This window comes from Oncorhynchus keta, chromosome 20 (assembly GCF_023373465.1).
Source record: "Oncorhynchus keta strain PuntledgeMale-10-30-2019 chromosome 20, Oket_V2, whole genome shotgun sequence".
NCBI classification, from domain to species: domain Eukaryota; kingdom Metazoa; phylum Chordata; class Actinopteri; order Salmoniformes; family Salmonidae; genus Oncorhynchus; species Oncorhynchus keta.
The window spans coordinates 14,491,360-14,519,298 of NC_068440.1; the positions used below are offsets into that span (position 1 = coordinate 14,491,360).

General features: G+C 44.2%; 1 pseudogene; it reads left to right on the forward strand.

Moving 5' to 3' along the window:
* Nucleotides 1-39: 39 nt before the first annotated feature.
* On the forward strand, nucleotides 40-27,939 carry LOC118399455 (solute carrier family 66 member 2-like; annotated as a pseudogene).

A 27,939-nucleotide genomic window follows, 5' to 3' on the forward strand; every position in this document is an offset into this window, starting at 1 on the left:
AGTTTGAAGGTAGGCCTTGAAATACATCCACAGGTAATAATATAATAATATATGCCATTTAGCAGACGCTTTTATCCAAAGCGACTTACAGTCATGTGTGCATACATTCTACGTATGGGTGGTCCCGGGGATCGAACCCACTACCCTGGCGTTACAAGCGCCATGCTCTACCAACTGAGCTACAGAAGGACCACAGGTACACCTCCCAATAGGCTAATTGACATCATTTGAGTCAATCGGAAGCTTCTAAAGCCATGACATTTTCTGGAATTTTCCAAGCTTTTTAAAGGCACAGTCAACTAAGTGTATGTAAACTTCTGACCCACTGGAATTGTGATACATTGAAATATAAGTGAAATAATCTGTCTCTAAACAATTGTTGGAAAAATTACTTGTGTCATGAACAAAGTAGATTTCCTAACCGACTTGCCAAAACTATAGTTTGTTTACAAGAAATTTGTGGAGAGGTTGAAAAACGAGTTTTAATGACTCCAACCTAAGTGTATGTAAACTTCCAACTTCAACTGTACATCACTAGGGCCAAGCTTCCTGTCCCGAAGCCACTCCTGCGTTGTCTTGGCTGAGTGCTTAGGGTCATTGTGCTGTTGGAAGGGGAACTTTCACCCCAGTCTGAGGTCCTGGGTGCTCTGGAGCAGGTTTTCATCAAGGATCTCTATGTGCTTTGTTCCGTTCATCTTTCCCTCGATCCTGACAAGTCTCCCAGTCCCTGCTGCTAAAAAACACCCCCACAGCATGATGCTGCCACCACCATGCTTCATCTTATTTATTTTATTTTTTATTTCACCTTTATTTAACCAGATAGGCCAGTTGAGAACAAGTTCTCATTTATAACTGCGACCTGGCCAAGATAAAGCAAAGCATTTAGACACAAATAACAACACAGAGTTACACATGGAATCAACAAACGTGCAGTTAATAAGACAATAGAAAAGTCTATATACAGTGTGTGCAAATGAAGTAAGATTAGGGAGCTAAGGCAATAAATAGGTCATAGTGGCAAAATAATAACAATTTAGCAATTGAATACTGGAGTAATAGATGAGCAGAAGATGAATGTGCAAGTAGAGATACTGGGGTGCAAAGAAGCAAAAAAATAAATAACAATATGGGGATGAGGCAATTCGTTCCAGTCACAGGCAGCAGAGTACTGGAACGAAAGGCGGCCAAATGAGGTGTGGCTTTAGGGATGATCAGTGAGATACACCTGCTGGAGCGCGTGCTACGGATGGGTGTTGCCATCGTGACCAGTGAACTGAGATAAGGCGGAGCTTTACCTAGCATGGACTTGTAGATGACCTGGAGCCAGTGGGTCTGGCGACGAATATGTAGCAAGGGCCAGCCGACTAGAGCATACAAGTCGCAGTGGTGGGTGGTATAAGGTGCTTTAGTGACAAAACGGATGGCACTGTGATAAACTGCATCCAGTTTGCTGATTAGAGTGTTGGAAGCAATTTTGTAGATGACATCGCCGAAGTCGAGGATCGGTAGAATAGTCAGTTTTACTAGGGTAAGCTTGGCGGCGTGAGTGAAGGAGGCTTTGTTGCGGAATAGAAAGCCGACTCTTGATTTGATTTTCGATTGGAGATGTTTGATATGAGTCTGGAAGGAGAGTTTGCAGTCTAGCCAGACACCTAGGTACTTATAGATGTCCACATATTCAAGGTCGGAACCATCCAGGGTGGTCATGCTAGTCGGGCATGCGGGTGCAAGCAGCGATCAGTTGAAAAGCATGCATTTGGTTTTACTTGCGTTTAAGAGCAGTTGGAGGCCACGGAAGGAGTGTTGTATGGCATTGAAGCTCGTTTGGTGGTCAGATAGCACAGTGTCCAATGACGGGCCGAAAGTATATAGAATGGTGTCGTCTGCGTCGCGGTGGATCAGGGAATCGCCCGCAGCAAGAGCAACATCATTGATATATACAGAGAAATAAAATATAGAAATGTTTCATACGCACAAAAATCTTATTTCTCTCAAATGTTGTGCACAAATGTGTTTACATCCCTGTTATTGAGCATTTCTCCTTTGCCAAGATAATCCATCCACCTGACAGGTGTGGCATATCAAGAAGTGGATGAAACAGCAGGATCATTACACAGGTGCACCTTGTGCTGGGGGACAATTAAAGGCCACTCTAAAATGTGCCGTTTTGTGACACAACACAATGCCACAGATGTCTAAGGGAGCTTGGAATTGGTATGCTGACTGCAGAAATGTCCACCAGAGCTGTTGCCAGAGACCACATGTAATCACGCCAGTCCAGGACCTCCACATCTTCACCTGCTACTTCACCATGACTGCACCTGGCCTAATTTATTTATTTCAATTGACTGATTTCCTATGAACTGTAACTCAGTAAAACCGTTGAAATTGTTGTATTTGTGTTTCTGTTCAGTATAGCTAATGCATTGTGGCCTACTAGGTGTGGTTATACAGCACAGACTGGTTGGTAGTCAAACTGAAACAACATTTAAGAGGAATGGACTACAGAACGGTAGGCTCAACTTTTTTGTTTCAGTCTCGTTTTAAACACCAATTCCTTTCTGTTGCTGACTTTTCTGACTTTTACCAACATGTTCCAGCTTTGTGATGATTGATGACCTTCAGGCATTTCTCTCAGGACACCAAGTTAAAACCCTTAGATGCACCTCTCTGTGTTGATCTGATCTCAATGGATATTTCAGATTCTTTGGGACTCCATGACAGTTTTTTTTTATATATATAAGAGACCATCCATTTAGAATGTTATTCTCTGACAGATGACAGTCATCCACCATTATGTAAACTCAGCAAAGCTTCTTAATCCGGGCACACTGCAATCATCCCTTATTCTCAACATGATAATGATGTAAGAAAAGTACAAATACACAAATATAGGCCTATGTACAACATCTCAAAATAGGACAAGTACAATAGGCTATAAATATACTAAGAAGTGGTAGATGTCCCCTTCCAAATGAATTCTGTCTCGGACCATGAAACCAAACACAGATCTTGGCAAAACAGGGAGTGACGATTTTGACGTACACGGAAGCGCTGATCGATCTTTCGTATTATTTTTTTTTTAATCTTTTGGTTTTTAGGGCGGGGAGAGAGCCGGTGGACGCAGGTGTTTTAGTACTTTCGGGTCAGTTCATGCTCTCTCGATTTTAGCTGGAATGATATTTTCCAGATAAAAGGGATTTTGTAAATAATAGTTATGTGCTGCATGGATTCCTGCTGCCGTCCAGTTAAAACTGCAAACCCATCTAGCGCACTGGGGATTTGAGTCGCTTCGACTAGCCTAGGGACAACTGTAAAGGAAATGTCGAGCGTCGACTTTTAGTTTTCTATACAAATCGCGATCAAGCCAGTAAATCGAAGCTGCTTTTAAATAATATTGCATTAATTTGATTGGTCGACCGACCTGCTGCACGTTTGAGTTTTCTGGCCAACGATGTGCTCAATTGTAACATTCAACTTGTTAGATTGTGCTTTTCTAACCTCTCATATATTTACATTAGTATCAGTAGCGCCACGTGAATGTTTATTGATACACGATCAACTCGTCATTTCAACTCTGGATTTCTGCTAAAGTAGACCCTCAGGATTTCTGCTAAAGTAGACCCTCTGGATTTTACGCTAAACTGTTCAATAGAACATAATTGATGGACACAGTTCTTCCTGCATTACATCCGAGTTGAAAGAAGGGATTTTTTTTTCAATGTCAGGAAGGCATCATTATGTCCCCTTCATTAGTTATTGATCCAGTAGTTGACTGTAAATAAGCATCCAAAGGCACCACTCTATCCACATTCTCTGACTAGGCTTCACCGCTTTATCGAAAGGCAAGTGCAGTTCACTAGAACTTTGCACAACCCTTTGGCACTTTCCATGTTTTGCTGTGCTCTGGTAGACTAGAGAACAGAGAGAGAAGATGAGATGTTTGAGCAGCTCATGTATGTCCTGAACCAACTGGTGGCATGGATTGCTGCGGGGGCTATGGTGTTTGGTGGAGTGGTGCCTTTACATCCCCCAGTACAGGGACATCAGACAGACACAGAACGCAGAGGGATTCTCCACCTATGTCTGCCTCGTCCTACTGGTGGCCAACATCCTACGTATACTGTTCAGGTAAGTTTTGCCACAGGTGTGGTACACTTGTTGCATATTATTCCAAATGTGCATTGATGCATGTGAAGGCTGTAGACTAAGTGCATTTTAAAGAACAGACAGACGTCAACTATTTGGCCCTTCAGAATTTACAGTGTTTGAAAATGACACGGCCTCTCACTGAATAGTCATATGAGTTTGGATAGCACAGTTCTGGCTTGGTTTCAACAAATCCCTATTGTCTCCAGCGCGGGAACTTTATTACTGCCCTTGAGCCTGACTAGTCTCTCCCTCCCGGTCTTCTCTGTCCAGGTTTGGGCGCTACTTTGAGACACCACTCCTGTGGCAGAGCATGGTCGTGATCGCCACCATGTTGAGCATGCTCGACCTGTGTACCAACGTCCGCGTGGCCACCGAACTCCAGACTAAGAAACGTTCATTCACAGGTCAGTATCCTCCTCCCTGGCCTGTCCTTACTCACCTCTTTACACGTGTCTTTAACCTCCCGGTTCCTAGCTCCTCTTTGTGGCTTTATAATCAGTTCATAGCCTCTGTTCGCATCGTGGCGTGAGCTACTGATAATGCTTGGTTTTATCACCAACCTGTAGATCAAACATGCCTTTAACATGTAGAATAAGCTGGGGGGGTTTATCTCTGAGTGTGTGCGGTTAGATTTAAGTGGTTTTAGCAGTAAATCATATTATGTCATATGTTGGCTCATCATGACATTTTCTATCTGCAATGTTTGAAACCATTTGCCTACTGAACCTACTTGCCTTGTACTGTACACCTCTAGTTCGTCTTTGTAATAGGGACTTCCAGGTGAACGAAAGAGAAGAGGAGTCACAGAAACTCAATTAAAAAAAAATCTATCCAGTTTATTACAAGTTTGCAAAATGTTTACAATATCCCACACAGGAGCAGAGAAGTATGTAACTGGCCTCTTGGAGACAGGCCCTTAATATCCTAATCAGACAGCACAACATGTTCTGTAAACACCAGCCCGAGAGGCTTGTAGGAAAACAAAAAGGCATTGATTTGTTAGCTGCTGCAGAATCATTGTCACAAAATAGAGTAATAATCACTGTGTTCTCGGGCCTTGCACCTCCAGTCTGGTGTCAAATACTATCAACAGAGATATGAAAACAATTCAGAATATTCACACTGATGATGCAGGGGGCTGTCAATGCTTTGACCCCGAGCTGCACCACACTTTACATTTCCCAAACCATCTTGCTGTTCAATGTGTAAATGGATGTTTAGTTTTTTTTAAATTGTATTGCTGTGTGTTTTATGTTGTAAATGTGTCTGCAACTTTGTGTGCTGCTATTTTCGGCCAGGTCTCGCTTGTAAAATATATTGTTAATCTCAATGAGACTAATCTGGTGAAAAATAAAATTCACCCGCACCTTTGCACAAACAGAAGACTGATAGATTCATGTGTATTACAGAAAGGGAAAATTATAAAATGCTAAACATGAACATTCTTCATATTAAATATTGCCATAATAACAGGATGTGGATCATCAATAAAATTAGATTTGATCTGTTGCGGAACTAGAGGGTGCTGGCTGCTGTATCTGGCTCATAATGCCCTTCCTCAGCCTGTTGGCTATATAGACTGACTGACTGATCTACACCTGTGTTCCTCTGCCAACGCAATATTAGAACATTAAACTCTCGGTGCTGCACTCATGGGGCCTCAATCCAGAGTTTGGTAACCAATCAAATTGGCAGGATCATGGGAGGTGGGTCAGTTGGTTTGAGATCAGTCAAACTTTTAAACGAATGTGGAGGTTTCAACTCTGTCAGACGTAAAACAAATGTTGAAGTTTCAACTCTGGTCAACATTTGAGTTTTCTACTTTGTCCGACCCAAACGTTGAGGTTTCAACTCTGACTTAAAACAAACATTGAGATTTCAACTCTGTTAATTCCTACAGGGAATTAGTAATGGGGGTCGTCCTTTTGAAATCACTCACCGTATGTCAAGAATAAACCTCTCCTCACTTGACACTGTGGGTCAGTTCTGGTCTGTAGCACAAGGTGAAACCAAGCTCTATTTAGGGAAACCTACCTCTCTTTAGGGAAACCAAGCTCTCTTTTCTCCCTTTCCTCTTATTTTGTAACAGTCCCTAAGAAGTTCTTTCTGGGTAGGTGCCATCTGTCTCTCTCTGCCATCCAGTCATTCATCTTCCTTCCTCCCTTAAACTCGCTCTTTCTGTCCTTACTACATGGACTTATGTGGCACTCCCTCTGTTATTGCTCCATTTACAGTACTAACTGCCACTATCTCATCAGCATCCTCCTGCATTAACCTGGCATGCAACCTCCTGCATTAACCTGGCATGCATCTTCCTGCATTAACCTGGCATGCATCCTCCTGCATTAACCTGGCATGCATCCTCCTGCATTAACCTGGCATGCATCCTCCTGCATTAACCTGGCATGCATCCTCCTGCACTAACCTGGCATGCATCCTCCTGCACTAACCTGGCATGCATCCTCCTGCACTAACATGGCATGCATCCACCTGCACTAACATGGCATGCATCCACCTGCACTAACATGGCATGCATCCTCCTGCACTAACATGGCATGCATCCTCCTGCACTAACATGGCATGCATCCTCCTGCACTAACATGGCATGCATCCTCCTGCACTAACATGGCATGCATCCTCCTGCACTAACATGGCATGCATCCTCCTGCACTAACATGGCATGCATCCTCCTGCACTAACATGGCATGCATCCTCCTGCACTAACATGGCATGCATCCTCCTGCACTAACCTGGCATGCATCCTCCTGCACTAACATGGCATGCATCCTCCTGCACTAACATGGCATGCATCCTCCTGCACTAACCTGGCATGCATCCTCCTGCACTAACCTGGCATGCATCCTCCTGCACTAACATGGCATGCATCCTCCTGCATTAACCTGGCATGCATCCACCTGCACTAACATGGCATGCATCCTCCTGCACTAACCTGGCATGCATCCTCCTGCACTAACCTGGCATGCATCCTCCTGCACTAACCTGGCATGCATCCTCCTGCACTAACCTGGCATGCATCCTCCTGCACTAACCTGGCATGCATCCTCCTGCACTAACATGGCATGCATCCTCCTGCACTAACATGGCATGCATCCACCTGCACTAACATGGCATGCATCCACCTGCACTAACATGGCATGCATCCTCCTGCACTAACATGGCATGCATCCTCCTGCACTAACATGGCATGCATCCTCCTGCACTAACATGGCATGCATCCTCCTGCACTAACCTGGCATGCATCCTCCTGCACTAACATGGCATGCATCCTCCTGCACTAACCTGGCATGCATCCTCCTGCACTAACCTGGCATGCATCCTCCTGCACTAACATGGCATGCATCCTCCTGCATTAACCTGGCATGCATCCTCCTGCACTAACATGGCATGCATCCTCCTGCACTAACCTGGCATGCATCCTCCTGCACTAACCTGGCATGCATCCTCCTGCACTAACATGGCATGCATCCTCCTGCATTAACCTGGCATGCATCCTCCTGCACTAACATGGCATGCATCCTCCTGCATTAACCTGGCATGCATCCTCCTGCACTAACCTGGCATGCATCCTCCTGCATTAACCTGGCATGCATCCTCCTGCACTAACCTGGCATGCATCCTCCTGCATCGCATGTGATCCTTCCTCGTCATATTTGTGATTGATGAAGAACCAATATAGTTGTTATAGTGTTCGCATGGAAGTTCACAATGCATGTTAGCTATAGTCAATAGCTTGAAGTGTGTTGGTGTGTAAAACGCTTTTTATGCTTCTGATATTAGTTTACTATAGCATGTATGTTCATGGAAATTGAATTTTGCTTCAGTTCGTTGCGATGTCTGATTGTGATGACTCAGATTCTTACTCAGAACATTAAAATGCATGCATTCTAGACTCCTATATATTGATTAACCATATGTATTGAGACTATGATTGTTGCTGTTCACTTAATGTTATTGACCGTGAGACTAACTGCTCGGCTATTTTGTGGCTAGAAAAGTCATGATTTGACTGTTTCTTGGTTTGAAATGAACTATGCTCAGTGTTTTTTGTTGTTGTCGATAGCGTGACAACAACAATTGTATTAAATGCTGCATGTGAAAGCTAATGTGCACTACCCACGGCCTGTCCTCTGTGGTCCTGTCTGGTAAAACAACAATGATGATGACTTGGATTCACACCAGCTTGCTGAGGAGGCACAGACAACTCAGATGGGACCGTTAGAGACTGTGGTCTTCCTAGCTCTCTCTTTGTTATTCTACCTCTATCTTTGCCCTTTGTTTCAACTCCCTCTTGTTACATTATAGCAGCTGAGAGGGGCTGAGGACCAGCTGCTATAATGTTGAGAGAACGGAGGAGTCTTGCAACCTTTCAGTCGCTCAATTGTACCCGTTTCATTGTGCTGAGAACTTTGTTTGTGTGAGTAGCGTGTGATGCCCATCATAAATATGGATTTACTAACAATGGATCTCAATGTCGTGTTAAGTTCTAGTTGACACTGCTGCTTTGTACTTGGAGAGCAGTTGCTATCCTCTGTGTGAACAGTAGGTGGTGCTGGGAAATAACAAATGCCCACAGTGCCTGTGAAGATGCAGTAATGCTCTGTGTTGTATATTGGCCATAGTCCTCACTGACAGTGATGTAATTTGCCTTCTCAGAACGACTATCCATCACGCTTTATTAGGTTCACTTGTCTTCTCTCTTTGATTGATTATGCATTGTAGAATCCAATGATAGTTGCAGAGAAAGGTGCAGACTGTCTGAGATATTCTTTTCAGAAATCCAAAATACATTTTCACCCTTTATTCAGCCTCTGTGTTTGGAGTTGTGTGTTTGTGATTGGGAACTAGGAGTTAACTGGCGGAGTTGTTGCCAACTTCTTACAACTTATCAAATTGTTTTTCACCCAGCATGATGTTGTTCTACAGCACAACTCCAGTGGTATGGTAAGCTGGCTTTCTTCTCATCACAGGAGAAAAAGCTTAATTCTGACTTCAACTTACCTCGTCAAAAGGGGCTCCCGAGTGTGCAGCGGTCTAAGGCACTGCATCTCAGTCCTAGAGGCGTCACTTCAGACCCTGGTTCGATCCCGAGCTGTATCACAACCGGCCGTGATCGGGAGTCCCATATGGTGGCCCACAATTGGCCCAGCGTTATCCAGGTTAGGGGAGGGCTTGGCCTTCCATTGTAAATAAGAACTAGTTCTTAACTGACTTGCCTAGTTAAAAAAAATAAACACATTTTAAAAGCTGCCGTTTTGTGTGCCACATGTACGATCATGGTTCTGGACTGTACATGAAACAGTTGGCACTTGGCAGTGGAACCAGAGTTCAGTTGGCACATTTCTTGGCAGTGGAGCTGGAACCAGAGCCAGGCTGTGTTCTCCTTGGCCTCTGCCTGGCTTTGGGCTGGATCTGGAGCTCAGCCTCTCTGCTTTCCGGGCTCTCTGGATCTCTGTCTCCCAGACCTCCTTCCTCTTCTCTGGTTCTGCCTCTCTCTTTGCCCCTGCCTCTACCTCCTTGGCCTGTGCGGCCTCTCAGCCGTCTTCCTGGCCTCTCGCAGTCTCTGGCAATCCATCACCTCTCTCTGCCAACCTTGATTATCATTGACAGAACTTTTGCTCGTCTGTCTGCTATACACGTATGGGTCTGTTCATCTATTGATTAATCCAGGAAGAGATATGAAGGAGAGGCATGTTGTAATCTACTATTGATGAGAGAGGAAAGAGGAATTCCTCAGCCAACAACTCTCTGGCGAACTTCCTAAAGGGCGATTGTCTCAATGTAGTTTGGGAGTAACAGATAGTTCTGACGTCTCCTTATCTTTGTTGGGGTTTCGGGCTTTGTGTTTGGCTACAATTGAGTATTTCAATAACATTTCACCTGCTTTCACTGAAGTTGTAAATGTGAGTGTCAAACTGAGACTAACGAAACAGTATTCTGACACATTACCACTGAAGTGTAATACGGACCCGTGGAACCAGAATATTTCTGTATATTCCAAACGTTGTTGTGTGTGTTCTGTGCTTGTATTGAACTGTTTGTACATCACAGTACGAACAGAGCTGGCTCCCCTCTGAGACTCTCTCTCCAGGCTCCATTATCGCGGCAGGTTGTCCAATCAAAAACAATTATGTCCCAATCACTCTGGAGAAGTGCATTAAGCTTCCTCCTTGTGAGTTCAAACCGAGAGCAAACTCTTTCCTCCCTCCCTGCGTCAGTGGACTGTTTCTTTGGAACATGTTCTGGGTTAAATTGGCTGTGAATTTAGGGTAACGACTTCACAAGACCATTATGTCTCTGTCTCCGCCCCTGTCATTTGGTAATGTGTGTTTGTGTATTGTGCGTGCAAGCATGGAGACTGTACCCTGGATCTCAGCATATCTGGTTGTTAAAAATCCTCAAGGTAGTTCTGGTATTATGAAGTTAGTGACTGGTTATGATAGGATCTTAATCTGGTTTATGAGACGGCTGTCAGGCCGACGGGAAGGTTGACTTTAAAGAGATCGTTCAGGTTAAGAGAGTACGACGTTTAGGTGTATGAGTAAACCTACGGATTACCTACCCCAGGTGGAAGTCAAAAGCTGCTCAAACGGCGGTCTAGTTTGGATAATCTTTCTCAGCTTTGTGGTAGTGTTCTACAGATCCAGGGATACATTTAGTTTCACTCTGCATCAAAATTCAAATCACATGCTATTGTTTGTCTTCTATTCTGTTCCCTTTTTAGGATGTCTGTTGACATTTGGACCAGCGAATAGGAGCGTTCAGCAGTATTTGGCACTACCAGAGATGTGAGGGGAGTTGGTTATTAGGCCTGTGTACTGGTAAAGGGACAGTCAGGGAGGACAGGGACAGTCAGGGAGGACAGGGACAGTCAGGGAGGACAGGGACAGTCAGGGAGGACAGGGACAGTCAGGGAGGACAGGGACAGTCAGGGAGGACAGGGACAGTCAGGGAGGACAGGGACAGTCAGGGAGGACAGGGACAGTCAGGCAGGACAGGGACAGTCAGGGAGGCAGGGAGGACAGGGACAGTCAGGGAGGACAGGGACAGGGAGGACAGGGACAGTCAGGGAGGACAGGGACAGTCAGGGGGGACAGTCAGGCAGGACAGGGACAGTCAGGGAGGACAGGGACAGTCAGGGAGAACAGGGACAGTCAGGCAGGACAGGGACAGTCAGGGAGGACAGGGACAGTCAGGGAGGACAGGGACAGTCAGGCAGGACAGGGGCAGCGAACAGGGGCATTGAGAATAGTCTACTTATATAATCTTTTGTTGCTTATTAGTCATCACTCTCTCCTGTATGGTGTGATTCATTGGTACCCTTCCGATTCACATCCTACTCTCCTCACACACCTTGCTTTGACTTGGCCCCAAAAAGCAGGTTCTTTTTTTTCCTAGACCATTTTGTAGGTAGCTGTTTTCTCTGCATGATTATGGACTATGAATTACATGATTGACAACATGTGATTATGGGAAGTGTAGACCTGGCAGGCTAAACGACACCCTCTAACTAATGTCCTGGGGAGATAAACTACTGCAAAAGAATATCTAGCTCTGGCACATGCCTGCCTGCTTACACATTTACCATTGCTCAGTGAGCAGAAAGTGTGTGTGCGTGTTGTGCACGGGCAACAGGGGGTACGTTTTGACATGAAGCCAGCTCTCTCCCCCACACTGTCCCCGTGGTGGACACACACACACACAGTGGCACCGTGTCAGAGTAAACAGAGGGATGAAAGAGGAGCGGAGGAGGGGAGTCGAGGGCACCCCAGGGTAGATGAGTGGCACAGTTGGGTGTCGCACGCTAAGGTACTGCTGTTAACACCTGAAACAATTCTCTTCTATCACTACAAAAAGCAATTTCCCTCTAATTTCTTTCACGTTGGGAACCTGGAAGTAACATTTCTATTCTGTGGTGTGTCTGCGGAGGATGGGTTTTAGTACTCCTTTATGTTGTTATCCCCAATACACTCATCTCTGGGCGTACATTTCCTTTAGATCCTGTATACAGGTCAGACTGCTAGCAGGACCCTGATTGGGTGCTTTTTGAGTTGCAGACCATAGACATGATGATCGATCATGCACACCCTGACTCTCACATACACCTGTCTGCAATGCGTATTAGTCAGAAATCCCATGTAAATCTCAGACCAGTTTCACATCAGTATTTCAATAAAATACATTAAATTGACATGTCAAACCTATTAGTTGTTCCACTCTAGAATGCAATCAGTCTCAGTAAGTCAGCAGGACGGGTCATGTAAGGTGTCGTACCTCTTCGTGTGTATCAGAAGGCAATGTGATTATGGAAAAGGGTAGGAAACCAAATCCACCATGTCATTTTAGATGAAAGGGGGGGGGATATGCTTTTACACCTGCATTGTTTGCTGTTTGGGGTTTTAGGCTGGGTTTCTGTACAGCACTTTGAGATATCAGCTGATGTACGAAGGGCTATATAAATAAATTTGATTTGATTTGATGATCTAGTCACTTGTACAACTGAACGCGTTCACCTGAAATGTCTCCCGCATTTAACCCAACCCCTCTGAATCAGAAAGGTGGAAACTGTATGAGTTTGTTCAAATTGCTCACTTTTATTTAGTTTAGGTGTGTTGGAGTGGGAATATCAAGGAGCTTGTCTTTTAGATCAGTAGAAGCTCTAATTTCATCATGGAGGTAGAGGGTTGGAAAAATCCTATTGAAGATACTGCACAGTGGACCCCCCGCCACCTCTTCTTCCCCCTCCGTTCAGCGACACCTTAACATTGTTTAGAGCAGGGTCAGGCTCCGAGAAGTATTCCAATACGTTACGTGCAGCTCAGTGTTGACAGCAGGGAAGGCATCAATGAAGACAATAAACGTTTGACATTTTGACATAACATTATCCTCAGCACTCCAAACAAGGATGCATCCTCCTCGCTTACCTTCTTGTCCGTTCGCTGATCGTGTTTACGATTTGTTTTTGGGTACCTGTATAGGTTAAAGGTTGAGGCAGAACAATGTGTTGTGGCAGTGCCAGTCTCCGAGCTCAGATGTCACTATAGATTGTATTGCAGTCCTGCAGTTTGTTATAATCTTCATGTTGAATTCATGACTTAAACTCAACTTTGTTGTTTATTTTTTGTCATTTATTCCCCGGATGAAAAGGGAACAAAGCAAAAACTAACTTAAGGAACATTTGGTGAGGCAGAAACATTTTACAGTAAATCATTCAGGGTTTTCCAAATGCATTTTCCATGCAGCTATGTGTCCTTGTCTCGCGTCACACGCGATGCTTTTATTATGATCTTCTCAAAAGCCAGTGTATTATTATGGAGATAAATTGAGCTGAAAAGTTTAAGAACTGTTAGTTTTATCACTGTTCGTAGTGTCTTTACTTGTCTCCTATCTTTGCATGTGCCTGTCTGCCTCAGACTTTGAATGGAGCCACTTCTGGTCGTGGAGTCGTTTCGTGGACTACATGCAGTGTGTGGTGGCGTAGGCCGCCAGCAGCGTGAACATCACGTACCTGCTGCTGGACTCCTCTGTGTTCGTAGAGACCCTGGGCTTCCTGGCTGTCTTCGCTGAGGCCATGCTGGGGACGCCGCAGCTCTACTGTAACTACCAGAACAAGAGTACTGGGGGGGATGAGGTGAGGACGAAACGCACACTACAGCCGCCATTCAGTTGTCTTCCCGTTCTCTCACTTGATATTCACTCTCTTTCATCCCATCTCTTGCTTCCTTACTCTTCATATCCCAGCTGCTGAGCTTCAGTGGTTAATTTAAGCAATAAGGCCCGAGGATGTGTGGTATATGGCCAATATACCACCGCTAAGGGCTGTTCTTATGCGCAACGCGGAGTGCCTAGGCTCAGCCCTTAGCCGTGGTATATTGACCATATATCACAAACCCCCGAGGTGCCTTATTGCTTAAATAAACTGGTTACCAACGTAATTAGAGCAGTAAAAATAAATGTTTTGTCATACCCGTGGTATACGGCATTTAGGGCTCGAACCACCCAGTTTATAATATGAGATCTGTTACTTCAAACTGGGCTTTTCATTTTAATCTGCAGACCTGTGTATAACCTGTGTATAAATTACTTAAACACTTGGGTATGTAATTCACAGACCCGCCTGGGACTGAATTTAGTTCATTCAGTGAAAGGATTTTCTACTAGAAGTGAAGATATTGTTTGGTTTATATGATTTAAACGGATGACTTTGTTTTGAACAGGAAGCCTCCTTAGATTTGTCTTAAGTTGTTGAATTAATTGGCTTTTTACTGCCTTCATTCCCCCAGCGATTAAATCCTTAGGCAGGATTCACACTGAGACAATTAAATCCATTTAAAACATGAACCTTCATTGTTAATGCTCCATTCTAATGCTGTTATCATCATAATGATTATGGAGATGTTCAATAATAAATAATCAATAATGCAAGCTTTAGTGCCGTTGCTGTCATCATTTAGTTTTATGGCTCTGTTCTCCGTGTTCTTATTGTGAGTCATGCAGTAGTGACTAGTCATGACCAACACACACACACACACACACACACACACACACACACACACACACACACACACACACACACACACACACATGTACACACACAATTGAAATAGTCTCTGAATGACCATGCATCAGACTAATATGGGCGAAATAATATATCACTAAAAATAGAAAGATTGAGTAGCTCATTACCATATTGATTATCAAGGACACATAATAACAAATATACCTTTTTTTAAATAAAATAATCAATTGGTTAAGCCAAACCTCAGAACATGCCATGCCAGTCAGGTCCAGAGATGATTAATGACAACAGAAGTGCATCCCAAATTGCACCCTATTCCCTATTCTCGTGTCTTTGGCTATGCCGTATTAAGTGCTATGACATGCAATTCTATAAAATCCTTTCTCTTTAATTAATTTTACCTGATTGAGCTAATCATGTAAATGTAATTAACTAGAAAGACGGGGCACCACAAGAGCTGTTATCTTCCGAAATAAACTCTGAAAGACCTAGTAATATTTTACACCAATAGCAGTCAATATTAATCGTCACTTTATTTCAGTCTCATCTGAAAGGTGTAAATTCTTGATTGGACGGAGCCGACAATTTCTGGTTACACAAAGGAAAGGGGGTTGGGTGTGAGTGAAAGAGCGGGAAGACTGAGGAACAAAGGGAGAAGCCATGCTATGGTAAATACAGTATCTTATGCATTCTAAATTACCTCCCTGTATCTGTGAAAGTCTACACATTCTAGTTATGTCGTCCTGTCATCAGTCATAATGTCTCAGATGACAACCGTACTGACATCATATTCATTAAGTACCAACGCATATTTTCAACCGTTTCTATTACCGAAATATGGTTCCTTTCCCCTCACTTGTTTGATGTTCCCAGACTCTCTGTTTAACAAAGGCTATTCAAGAGTCCTTCAGTAGAGTCAAGAGAGAGAGAGAGGGGAGAAAGGTATTTATAGGGTGGTCATAAACCTTACCCACAGGCCAAAGTCATGACACTATATAGTGCACTACATTTGACAATGGCCCATTAGGGAAAAGGGTGCCATTTGTGACAAATGATGCTATAGGCATGCTTCTGCTTTTCCATCACTACCAGTCAGAGCTAGGCGCAAGACCCCTCTAGCAGACAGTTACCAAACAGATCATTACTACAACACAAAGAGGAGGGCGACTGGGGACCATAGGTGACCCAACATGGCTGCTAAAATGGTGGATGTTGGCTGGGGGAAGAGATTATAGGGGAGGCTGGTCTACAGGAAGTGAATGCTGATCTGTCTTGTCATGGTTTGATGGGAAATTAAGTTGAAAGTTGATGTAAATATAGTCCTCCATTTCTATTGCTACAGTACAGCTTCAAATCATGTATTTACTTCAAGGCTGCCAAGTCAACCCCATGTCTGCTGTGTGCCTGGCTCTGTGTCTGTGCCTGGCTCTGTGTCTGTGCCTGGCTCTGTGTCTGTGCCTGGCTCTGTGCCTGGTTCTGTGTCTGTGCCTGGCCCCGTGTCCTGTCCCCAGTACAAACAGACTCCGTGAAGAGCAGATCTCAGTGTGGCGTTATCTGCTCAGCAGTGGCTCTGCCTGTTCTGTCCTGCTCCCTCTCTCTCTCTGCCTGCTCTGCTCTGTTAGGTGTCTGTACTTCGTCCGCCCCCTCTCTCTCCCACTGTTTTGTACCTGTTCAGGCAGTTTATGGACTGGGGTTTATGGTAGGCTGTTGCTAGGTTACTTTACCTCTGCACTCGATCCTGTATTTGTTTTAAGGGGATGAATGAGAGTTCTGATTAGCTGAATGACCTTGAGGAGAAAATGTTTGTTCTAAAGCTCCATTGTCAAACTAAGCTCCAAGGTCAAAACAAGCTCCATGGTCAAAGACAATGAATGAATTTGAATTTGAGGCTTAACTACAGGGCTGTGTGAACTGTTTGAAGATGAAACTCTGTTCCACAGTAAATTACAAATCACATAATGATAATCCTGCTGCATGTATCCCCTGTGGCCACTTTAGATGAGAGGAATTATGTTGTGAATATTTCCTGGTGTGGTGATTTAGCGTGAGGTTGGTTTGACCAGTGGTTTTGGAGACTGCTGTATGTAGTGTGTGTGTGTGTGTGGCTGCCCCTCTCAGCCTCTCTGTGTGTAGAAATGATGTCACTTTGGCATTACACCAGCATAACACCAGTCTCCAGCGGTGTGTGGGTGTGCATGCGTCTGTGTGTAGCAGGGCAGCAATGAACACAAACCGACGGGAGAAGTCGAACCAATGACGTTAATGTCTATGAGTAGAACAGAGTGTGTTTTGATGTTATGTTCAGAGACTGGTCCAGACTGGGGTGGGGAAAGCGAGGCGAAGGAGACTGGGGTGGGGGGTGGCGAGGCGGGGGAGCGGGGGAGACTGGGGTGGGGTGGGGGGGAGCGGGGCGTGGGAGACTGGGGTGGGGGTGGGGGAGACTGGGGTGGGGGGCGAGGCGTGGGGTGTGGGGGGAGCGAGGCTGGGGTGGGGGTGGCGTGGGGGGAGACTGGGGTGGGGGGGGGTGGCGAGGCTGGGGGTGGGGGGGCGACGGGGTGTGGGGGAGCAGGGGGAGACTGGGGTGGGGGGGAGACTGGGGGGGGGGTGGGGGGTGGGGGGGAGCGAGGCGTGGGGAGACTGGGGGGAGCAAGGTGGGGGAGACTGGGGTGGGGGTGCGAGGCGAGGCGAGGCGGGGGAGACTGGGGTGGGGGGAAGCGAGGCAGGGGATACTGGGGTGCTGGTGTCTGGGCCCCTGGCCTGAGATTCAGGTAATGAAACATGGAGGGACAGGTTCTGCAGACCACCTACTGACTGCCCTTATAAGTCCTCTCTGTATATGCTGTTTCACAAGGACAGATAGCACTCTGGGAGACTTCCTTATTTAGCCTGCCGTCTGACTGTTTGACCAATAAATCAATTCAGTATACAAGTCTCTGTCTGCATTCAACAACACTACATCACTACCTTGTCAGACTAGTCTGCGACAACTTGTCTAAGCAGAAACATACCCCACCGCCGTCCCCCACATCGGCTTTGGAGCTGCTGATTACCTGATGAAATGCAGAGCATCTTTCATCCTCCACCACATCCGATATATATACTCTTTATTTAACCTCCTAGTCAGTCTTCTGTAAGTGGCTGGGGACTTCTAGAATCATCTCCCAGGTATGTTCTGACTCCGTCCCCGACCTCCCGGCATTCTCTCTGAGTGCGTGTCCCAAATGGCACCCCATTCCCTATATAGGTGGGCTTTGGTCAAAAGTAGTGCACTACATAGGGTGCCCTTTGGGACGTAGACAGTCAGCAGGAGGACTGATAAAACCCTCAAACCAGATTTCACATCATTACACACTGGGCTGGCCCAAACTGTATGTCAGCACTCTGAGAGAAAATAAAGAAATGTTGCTCCTCTTCCCCAGGACTAACATGTTTCGTACCTTGGAGGGGGAGGATGGAGGGAGAGAAAGATGCAAGGGGGAGGGGGAGTATGAGTAGATGCAGGGTAAGGTTATTAAAAAGTTTGTTACAACTGAAAGGGCTAAATGGGAGCTAGGTAGTGGGAGGTGAAGATGGAGACATGAATAATGTAGAAGATTTGACAGGTCCCACTCCTCCTTCTCCCCTCATCCTGTGGGTGCGAGCTATTAGACAGACTGCGATGGGGGCTGTGTTTGGGTTTAGGGGTGAACCTGTACCCTGTAATGAGCCTGAAGATAATTACCTCCAAACCCTTCTGAATATCTGCTAAGTGGCTTCTGCTAGAGAATAGTCTTCTTACTTTGAAGCCACCATTGTGGCCTCAATGCATCAAATCTTCATCAATGGGGTGGCAGGGTGGCCTAGTGGTTAGAGCGTTGGACTAGTAACCGGAAGGTTGCAAGTTCAAATCCCTGAGCTGACAAGGTGCAAATCTGTCGTTCTGAACAAACCCACTGTTCCTAGGCCGTCATTGAAAATAAGAATTTGTTCTTAACTGTCTTGCTAGTTAAATAAAGGTAAAAAAATAAATACAATAAAAAACATTAATTTCATTTGTATGGATCATTGAACATGTTACCTTGCCAATAACATTGATAAAGTGTCAGACAAATTACATTTGGAGAGTGATACCATATTAGAAGTATTGGCAGTGTAGTCAATACTAGGCTTAGGCGGTATCCAGATTGTCATACCTTCATACCGACCTTGTGCCATACAGGGATATTCGGTAATACTAGCACTGAACACAAGGGGAGCTGTTTTCATACCCATCTTAAATCCGAAGGTTAACAATGATTTTGATTTAAAGGATCCCCATTAGCCGACGCCATTGGAGACAGCTAGTCTTACTGGGGTCTGACACAAAGACTCCAATTTACATTCACTACATGATAATGTTTTTAAATGTGTGTGTGCATCTATCAGTTACACATACATGTCAGTACATACACACAACAAGTAGGGCACATGGGGGAGAGATGTTGTGCCATGTGTTTTTTTTATTTGTAAAAAAAAAAAAAAAAAAGTTTGCTGTTCACTTGCGCTATATAAGATGGAATAGAGCTCCATGCACTCATGGCTCCGTATAATACTGGACGTTTCCTGGAATGCTAACAAGTACATGTAAAATCCCATAGAGAATGCTAACTAAATGCTAACGAGCACATTGCAAACATTTTATACAGTTTCTGACCTAAACTATGTAAGTAACTCAAAAATGCTACTCGCGGTTTGCTTCACGCACATAACAGGATGGGATCTTCTGCTGTTACCAACTGAATGCTGGATTGTGGAAGAAGCTAACCACTTAGCTAGATAGCTAACTAGCTTGTAAATTATAAAACAAAAGCACATTTTTAGACAATTAAATTGATAGTTATAAGATATCTAACTGGTAAATGTGTAGTTGTGAATTCCATACTGTAACTAGGTCACCTGGTGCATGCTGCACAACAGTGAGTCACTGGCTCCGGTCTTCGTGTTCTTCGTCATCGTCTGGCATCCAATTTTGCATTACGGCTCCCAACTAAACTATAGTATAAATCCATTACACTTTGGGATACAAAAGGGGGAAAAACAGATTAGACTATTCTGGGAAGGCTTTCCACTAGATGTTGGAACATTGCTGTGGGGACTTGCTCCCATTCAGCCACGAGGATTAGTGAGGTCGGGCAGTGATGTTGAACAATTAGGCCTGGCTCGCAGTCTGAGTTCCAATTCATCCCAAACGTGTTCGATGGAGTTGAGGTCAGGCCTCCGTGCAGGCCAGTCAAGTTCTTACACTCCGATCTCGACAAACAATTTCTGTATGGATGCTTTGTGCACGGGGGCATTGTCATGCTGAAACAGGAAAGCTTTCCCCAAACTCTTGCCACAGGAAGCAGAGAATTGTCTAGAATGTCATTGTATACTGTAGCGGTAAGATTACCCTACACGGTATACCGCCAAGGCCTATTCAATACTAGACATTCATGTATGGTTATGACCCAATCATTATAACCTCACAGATACAGTATAATATTCATAGGATGTATATTGGATTTATTATGGATTCATTTATTAGGCCTAGTACTGCATACCATGATGGAATATGGCATCAGTGTATTTGCTTAGGGCAGAAAACCATTCCCTGTAACGCCTAGAAATGTTTTGTCTGAATAAGTATTTTTAATTTTAAACGTACACCGCAACCTTACAACACCCTACCCAGGTTTTCCCTTGACACCAATTAGATTAGCCCCCCCCTCAGCCTCTCCATCTCCCTCACCTTTTAATGAATGTGTTTCTATTCAGATTAGCGAAAGTCCTGACGTGTCAGGTTTGACTCTGGCACTCAGAGCAGAGGGCCCTACTCCAAAATGTCACGACACAAGGCAGGTTGTATTAAGAAGAGCAGATGAAGGATGCCTCTGCTTTCAGAAAGGACTGTTGTTGCGGTAGGCAGTTATTGTAAACACTTCTGAAGGCTGAGTGCTGTTAGCTAACTGTGGTTGTGCCTCAGTCCTAACCTTGTCAGTGTTTACCTTCCGTCCTTGTCTTCAGTACGAAGCCTGGGGTGACAAACAAAGAGGAGAGAGGGTGGGTGGAAGAGGAGTAGCTGGGGCTACTGTCAGTCTATAGTGCTTCATCCATAATCACCAACACTCTGTCAAGGCTTTTCTCGTTTTAAAAACAAACTGAGTAGAGCAGAGTTCCTGGGAACCCAGCTCGCCATGAAACTTTACGTTTACCCATTATAATAAGCAATGCTGTTTTCTTCATCTAAGAAGGGGGTTGTCAAAGCTGTGTTTGCACAGTAGACAACATGCACATAGAGGCCTCCTGCTGTACCACCCTTCTACTGTAACTGTTAGTGTTTTACTTCCCTATCCGCTCAGTGACACCGAGAGGAGTGACCACATCTCACCCTAAAGTAGGGCTCTCCATCACTGTTCCTGGAGAGCTACTGTCCTGTAGGTTTTCGCTCCAACCCTAACCTAGCGTACGTGATTCTAATATTTAGCTGGTTGATAAACTGAATCAGTTAGTTACAGCTGGGGTTGGAGCGAAAACCTACAGGACGCTAGCTGTCCAGGAACAGGGTTGGAGAGAGAACCTACAGGAAGGTAGCTCTCCAGGAACAGGGTTGATGATGCCCTAAAGAAACACTCTCGTCACAAACTAAAGTCCAGAAGCGTTGAGGTGGCAAATGAACTTGAAGGAATTCCAGTAATCTTTCCTTTTTAAAAAGTTTGTTTTGGAAATAGTGGGTCAGTATCCCCATCTGAAACTGTTTGGTCTGTTATTGTGTTAATCTTTTCCCATGATTCCCATGATGTCTCTTTCTGTCAGGATTAAGGCAGTGTCCGAATGCCTCTAGTTGTGTTCTAAATAGTAAGCTTTTTTAGTATGCGAAAATAGAACGTTTTATAGTGTGACATTTTGAAAATGTAGTATGCTTTAAATTACAGGATGTCATACTCGTTTTGACTTTTCATCTAGTAGAAATCACTGCCGACTAAGGAAGAAAAAACATGTTTTCAGACCCAAGTGTGTTTGACAACAGTTGATAATCTGTTGATAACTAGATTAGAGGTCGACAGATTATGATTTTTCAACACCGATACCAATTATTGAAGGACCATAAAAAGCCGATACCAATTAATCGGACAATTTAGTTTTTGTTGATTTAAAAAAAAAGTATTATTCTAGTTTTTATTATTTGTAATAATGACAATTACAACAATACTGAATGAACACTTCCTTTACCTTAATATAAAATCAATTTAGCCTCAAATAAATAATGAAATGTTCAATTTGGTTTAAATAATGCAAAAACAAAGTGTTGGAGAAGAAAGTAAAAGTGCAATATGTGCCAAGTAAAAAGCTAACGTTTAAGTTCATTGCTCAGAACATGAGAACAAGCTGGTGGTTCCTTTTAACATGAGTCTTCAATATTCCCAGGTAAGAAGTTTTAAGTTGTAGTTATTATAGGAATTATAGGACTATTTCTCTCTATACCATTTGTATTTCATATACCTTTGACTATTGGATGTTCTTATAGGCACTTTATTATTGCCAGTGTAACAGTATAGCTTCCGTCCCTCACCTCGCCCCTACCTGGGCTCGAACCAGGAACACATCGACAACAGCCACCCTCGAAGCATTGTTACCCATCGCTCCACAAAAGCCGCGGCCCTTGCAGAGCAAGGGGAACAACTACTCCAAGTCTCAGAGCGAGTGACGTCACCTATTGAAACTCTATTAGCGCGCACCCCGCAAACTAGCTAGCCATTTCACATCGTTTACACCAGCCTAATCTCGGGAGTTGATAGGCTTGAAGTCATGAACAGCTCAATGCTTGAAGCACAGCGAAGAGCTGCTGGCAAATGCACAGAAGTGCTGTTTGAATGAATGCTTACGAGCATGCCAGGCGGCCAAAACTGCTGCATATACCATGACTGCTTGCACGGAACGCAAGAGAAGTGACATAATTTCCCTAATTATAAGAAATTCATGTTAGCAGGCAATATTAACTAAATATGCAGGTTTAAAAAATATATACTTGTGTATTGATTTTAAAGAAAGGCATTGATGTTTATGGTTAGCTTTGGTGCAACGACAGTGCTAAATCATCACCCGTTTGGCGAAGTAGGCTGTGATTCGATGAGAAATTAACAGGCACCGCATCAATTAGATCCAACGCAGGACACGCTAGATAACCACACACGGTTGATGATATTTCCAGTTTAACTAGTGATTATGTTAAGATTGATTGTTTTTTATAAGATAAGTTTAATGCTAGCTAGCAACTTACCTTGGCTTCTTGCTGCGCTCACGTAACAGGTAGTCAGCCTGCCATGCAGGCTCCTCGTGGAGTGCAATGTAAGGCAGGTGGTTAGAGCGTTGGACTAGTAACCGGAAGATGGCAAAAACGAATCCCGTTCTGACAAGGTATAAATCTGTCATTCTGCCCTGAACAAGGCAGTTAACCCACCGTTCCTAGGCCGTCATTGAAAATAAGAATGTGTTCTTAACTGACTTGCCTAGCAACTTACCTTTTAAAGGTAAAATAAAAAAATAAAACTTGCTTAATTAAATAAAGGTGTAAAAAAAAAATGTTTTAAAACGGTGTCCAAAAAATACTGATTTCCGATTGTTATGAAAACTTGAAATCGGCCCTAATTAATCGGCCATTCCGATGAATCGGTCGACCTCTAAACTAGATAAGAGGACAGGCTGTAGCAAAACGAACGAATGAATGGAGGGAAACAACGCAATTGTGCATTCGGTGATGCCTTCTCAGTATAGATGAGCATGTTAATTTGTTGCTTACTGCATGCATTTGTAATAAATATTATGTAGTATGATGTAGTATGATTAGTACACAGTATGTAGTTTTAGTATGTTTTAAGCAAGACATGTTTTGTACACAGCCACTGTCTCTGGCTCTGCCAACATTGAAATTCTGTTTATCACCCCCTCTGTTCTCTCGCCTCCCTCGCTCCCTGCAGTATAAAGGTGGTGATGATGTGGACGAGTGGGGACACCTTTAAGACGAGTTACTTCCTGCTGACCGAGGCTCCTGTCCAGTTCTGGACCTGTGGTCTGCTGCAGGTGTGAGTGGACATTACCATTCTCTTCCAGGTGTACTACTACAGCCGCTACCCGCAGAAACCCGTCTAACACAGTGCGTCACACACAAACCAGCACCAAGGCACTCTGACACCCCTAACACACACATCGTTATCAGTCGGTCATGTAGCACAGTTTCAGTGTAACTTTTCCTGAAGAATTCCTGCTGAATGACACTTACTACGTTTTTTTTTTCAAAACAGGAACGTCCAGATGTGTATGTGGTGCAGATGGTTATACAAATATATCCCTAAGAATGTATCCCTGTATGCGAATATACCTAAGCATACATACAAAATCTACATTGCAATCATGCACAGTGTGTGTATGGATGAACGCTCAAGGACATGTGGACCAGCTTTCCTGTCCATGGACCTGCATGAAAAACCTTCAGACTCCCAAAGGGCTGGTTACCCAGCCAGTGATAACAATGTACAACCCATCATCAAAATAACTAACAGAAACCTCACTGAATGTACAATGGAATTATACTTTTTGGGGAATTTAAAATCGACATTTAGAATCTACATTTCATTTAGATAGCTATTTCTTCGGTCTCAGTGGATTGATGCTGGTCAGTTCTCCACTGGTCTGGTCTGTCTGACTCGGGCCTCTTCTGATCCGGTCTGGTTGGAAGATGACCTCCTGCTACTTGTAGGAAAATTCACAAGATGAATTCAGCTAAAAGCAATTAAAACTTAATCTTTGGTAAAACCGCTAAGGCTGTCAGGGCCAGGGGCCAGGTTCCTGGGAGCCCAACATGTTTCCTTCAGATGACTCCTAGGAAAAGGTTGAAGACTCAGTGGTTCAGTGGACCGCTATGTTGCTGGTATTACTGACAGTAAGGGAGTCAGTGGAGGGAGGGAGGGAAGTCTCAACTTGAGGAAATTGTGTGAAACAAATCTATATTACGTTTGTTATGCTACTGTTTTAATTTCAATGAGTAGCAACCACGTTGCTAGGCCAGGGAACTGGAGGCCCTTTCTGTTATGGAAACAACAAAGCATCAGGAAGGACATTAAGTATAAACCTTCTGCCTCGAGCACCATTTATACCTGGTTCTAACATGAGTCCTTTGTCCTGATCTTACCAGACAGGTGTGTGTGGATGTGTGTTAGCACCAGGTATAAACAAGGCTTCTGAGGACTGTTTGCTGGTCTGTGGACACTTCATCTTTAGTCTCCTCCCCTCCCTGCTCCTCTCAGCCTCAAGCACCTCTAGAAACCTTTCATTTGTTTAAATGTGATCTTTTTAATTAATTTATTTATTTATATATTTATTCAGCTGTTAAGTGTTTTCGATATCTGCTTTGGGTGGGAACAGTGGCTGAATCAGGAATCAGTCAAGGGTGGCCAAATCTTACCCTGCCGAGGGCTGGTGTGGGTGCAGGGTTTTGTTCTAGCCAAGCAGTAAGTGTGTCCAGACCACTTGGTATGTTTGACCATAAGGTAAATAGAATCTCTCTGGGTGTAACCAAGACTATACCAGCACTACAGCTGTTATACTCACCTCTGGACTGCTGGCTAAAACGTAATTGGTGGTTGTGTCCAAAATGACGTCCTATTCCTTGTTTATTGCTCTACTTTTGGACCAAGTAGTGCAGTGTACAGGGAATAGGGTGCCATTTCAGACGCAGATTGAGTTTCACGCTGGATATTGTATTTAATTTTTATTTAACCTTTTATTTAACTAGGCAAGTCAGTTAAGAACAAATTCCTATTTACCCCAGCCAAACCTGGATGACGCCCTCTGGGACTCCCAATCACGGCCGAATGTGCACAGCCTGGATGGTAAACTCTAGCTGGTAAACTTTCTTTTAATCACTGGTGATTCATATTTGTTTTGTTATCTATCTTTTTATAGTCCTGAAATGCCAATATAATCACAAACCTTGTACACTTGCCCTTTTGTCAAGCTCTTTTTCATGGTGATGATGGGTGCATGCTGCGGTGCATGTCAAATGGTGATAGTTGTTGTAATTGTATGAAGAAGTTGTGCACTTAATGACCTCTGGCTGTGTCTTATCAACAAGGAAAAAATGGCCTCAACCCCTCTCACAATACCCCATAATGACAAAGCAAAAACAGGTTTTTAGAAATTTTAGCACATTTACGTAAGTTTTCAGACCCTTTAGTCAGTACTTTGTTGAAGCACCTTTGGCAGCGATTGGTCTTCTTGGGTATGACGCTACAAGCTTGTCACACCTGTATTTGGGGAGTTTTTCCCACTCTTTGCAAATCCTCTCATGCTCTGTCAAGTCAGATGGTGTGTAGCAGTACAGCTATTTTCAGGTCTCTCCAGAGATGTCCGATCAGGGTTCAAGTCTGGGCTTTGGCTGGGCCACTCAAGGGCATTGAGACTTGCCTCGAAGCCACTCCTGCATTGTTTTGGCTGTGTGCTTAGGGTCGTTGTCCTGTTGGAAGGTGAACCTTCTCCCCAGTCTGAGGTCCTGAGCGCTCTTCATCAAGGATCTCTCTGTACTTTGCTTCGTTTATCTTTCCTTCAATCCTGACTAGTCTCCCAGTCAGTGTCGCTAAAAAAAATCCCCACAGCATGATGCTGCCACCACCATGCGTCACTGTAGGGATGGTGCCAGGTTTCCTCCAAATGTGACACTTGTCATTCAGGCCAAATAGTTCAATCTTGGTTTCAAAAGACCAGAGCATGTGGTTTCTCATGGTCTGAAATTCCTTTCGGTACCTTTTGGCAAACTCCAAGCGGGCTATCATGTGCCTTTTTACTGAGGAGTGGCTTCAGTCTGGCCACTCTACCATAAAGGCCTAATTGGTGGAATGATGCAGAGATGGTTGTCCTTCTGGAAGGTTCTCCCATATCCACAGAGGAACTCTGGAGCTCTGTCAGTGACCATCAGGTTCTTGGTCACCTCCCTGACCAAGGCCCTTCTCCCCTGATTCCTCAGTTTGACCGGGCAGCCAGCTCTAGGAAGAAACTTGGTGGTTCCAAACATTTTTTGGTACCCTTCCCCAAATCTGTGCCTTGACAAAATCCTGTCTCAGAGCTATACAGACAATTCCTTCGAAATCATGACTTGGTTTTTCTCTGACATCCACTGTCAACTACGGGACCTTATATAGACAGGTGTACCTTTCCAAACCATGTCCAATCAAGTTGAAGAAACATCTCAAGATCGACCACTGCGCCACTCAGGTCTTTGATCAAATGCATCACAGTGCTAACTGTGTCACTAGAGTTTCTGGGTTCGATTCCAGGCTCTGTCACAGCCGGCCGCGACCGGGAGACCCATGGGGTGGCGTACAATTGGCCCAACGTCGTCCGGAATAGGGGAGGGTTTGGCCGGCAGGGATGTCCTTGTCCCTTCGCGGACTAGCATCTCCTGTGGCGTGCCGGGCGCAGTGCATGTTGACACAGTCACCAGGTGCACGGTGTTTCCTCCAACACATTGGTCCAGCTGGCTTCCAGGTTAAGTGGGCATTGTGAAGAGGCAGTGAGGCTTTGTTGGGTTGTGTTTTGGAGGACACACGGCTCTCGACCTTCGCCTCTCCCGTATTGGAGTTGCAGCGATGAGACAAGACTGTAACTACTAATTGGATACCACAAAATGGGGGAGAAAAGGAGGTACAAATAAAAAATATATATATTATAATAATAAAAGATTGATCAATGAAAACCGGATGCAACTGAGCTCAATTTTGAGTTTTCATAGCAAATGTTCTGAATACTTATGTAAAAAAGGTATTTCTGTTTATTTGCAAAAAGAAATATAAAGCCTGTTATCGCTTTGTCATTGTGGAGTATTGTGTGTAGATTGATGAGGGAAAAACATTTATTTAATTAATTTTAGAATAAGGCTGGAATGCAACAAAATGGGGAAAAATGGCAAGGGGTACTTTCCGGTACTTTCCGAATACACTGTAAATCAACCTCACTATGGTCCGTCTTATACTGTTACTTGTTGTCGTTAGCCCATATGGGGTAATAATGTTAAAAAGCCAATAGTCATGAAAGCTCTGTGGCGCTGTCATTAAAGACCAATGTAAAAACGTGTATCCTACTGTTCTTTGTGTAAATGTATTATGCTGGTGACGTTTGCATGAAGGGTGTATCTGAAATGACACCCTATTCCCTAAATGGTACACTCATTTGTACTAGAGGCCTGGGGAAAAGTAGTGTGCAAT